The following is a 1652-nucleotide window of genomic DNA, read 5'->3' as shown; positions in this document are numbered from 1 at the left end:
GCGACGACTACTACGGCATGTCGTCACCTCATCTTAATCGCAAAAATAAATTTTTAGCTTTACTGATCGAGTCTGCCGACTAACCGTTTAAACTAGTAAAACCTATCCTTCGCATCAAACAACACATCGCACATCTTCCTATCGAAACGTAAAAACATCCGAGTTCTTTTCTACTTCATTTTCTTCTCTACGCGCTTCCATTGATACAAACATATTTTCACACACATATAAACACGCAGGCACATCATCGACCGAATACGTAAATAAAACAAATCGCAATCATTCAAGGCGAACAACCTGGCCGACTCATGTCGCGCGGGCATGCCATTAGTTTGGGCTCTTTGCCGACGAGCGATGCGTGAGGCATGACGACGGCAAGGGGCTGCAAGAATATGACAGTGTATGGTTTTGGTCATTTCATGGAGCGCTAAAAAAAACACAAGTTGCAGCGAGGACGATGGGGTTTTACCGGAGTTTGACAACATCGCGTCGGGACTGCGTAGATCCGTGTTGGCACACTCGACGCGAAGGGGCAGCGGCTGCTGTTGCACGTGCACGGAGGAGGTTGACGGAGGCAGAACGACAACCAAATAGGGGCTGCGCAGATCGACGACGGAGCTTGCTGCGCATTTTGTCGAACAACCGGCGGGCACCACGGAGGACAGCGAGGAGGGGGCTCGGCTGGGGGATTTTCTGGGCGCCCTGGCTGGGAGCAGGGAGGAGCAAGACGCGCGGCTGGAGATGGTGAATTGGTGGCCGGCGTTGGAGGAGGAGGGTGCAGGGAGCTTGGAGTTGCGGCTGGGCGCCGGCCATGGAGGAGGCAAGCTCCAGCCGGACTTGGGGAAGGAGCCAGAGAGAGCTCGCGACGAGCAGCAGCAAGGGGAATGGAGGTCTGAGTGGGGGAGATTGTTGGCGAGCTCGCGGCAGGGAGGTGAGCTCGGCCATGGGAATGGCTGCTTGCTGCCTTGCTGCGAGAGGAAGAAGCAAGGGGCACCGCAGCATTGCTGGCCGCGGGGAGGAAAGGGAGATTGCAGGGGCGCCATGGACAGGGACGCCATTGGGCTGCTGGAGAAATTAGGGCGCCATCCATGGGAAGAAGGAGGAGCTCGCGCCCATGGAGTGGGAGAGCTGGGCGACCCTGAAGTTTCTGCGCGCTGGAGAAGACAGCAAAGGGGGAGGAGCTCGCTGCTGGGCTGCTCGCCGGCCATGGAGAAGAGCAGAGAAGGTCGTGGCCAATGGGGGATCAGGGGCGTCGGCGTGCTCCCAGGGAGCTCCTGCTCGTGCGGTAAAAACCAGAGAGAGGAGGAGCTACCACCATGCCTGAAGGGGAGAGGCGCCTGCTGCTTGAGGAAGAAGAAGGGGAGGAGCCGAGCTCCCAGCTGCAGCCGTGGGAGAGGAGAGGAAGACGCCATGGGCAGGGAGCGTGGAGCTGCCGGGGGGAAGAAGAGACAAGGAAGAAGGAAGTGGCGGCTAGGAAAAATGCAGGGGTGGGAGTGAAAATTTGCCAAGTGAGCACCCCTATTTATAGAAGATGGCTAGGGTTAGGGTTTCCTAGTGGGCCTATTGGGCTTGAATGGGCTTGGCCCAAAATACGAATTCGGGCTGCACTAATTTATTTTTCGGACTAAAAATGTTCCTGCGGATTTCGTCCC

General features: G+C 56.7%; 1 pseudogene; it reads right to left on the bottom strand.

The window, feature by feature from the left end:
* Nucleotides 1-279: 279 nt before the first annotated feature.
* LOC103653313 (vegetative cell wall protein gp1-like) lies at nt 280-1478 on the bottom strand (annotated as a pseudogene).
* Nucleotides 1479-1652: the final 174 nt, after the last annotated feature.

This window comes from Zea mays, chromosome 4 (assembly GCF_902167145.1).
Source record: "Zea mays cultivar B73 chromosome 4, Zm-B73-REFERENCE-NAM-5.0, whole genome shotgun sequence".
NCBI classification, from domain to species: Eukaryota; Viridiplantae; Streptophyta; class Magnoliopsida; order Poales; family Poaceae; genus Zea; species Zea mays.
This window is presented reverse-complemented; position numbering and strand designations above follow the sequence as displayed.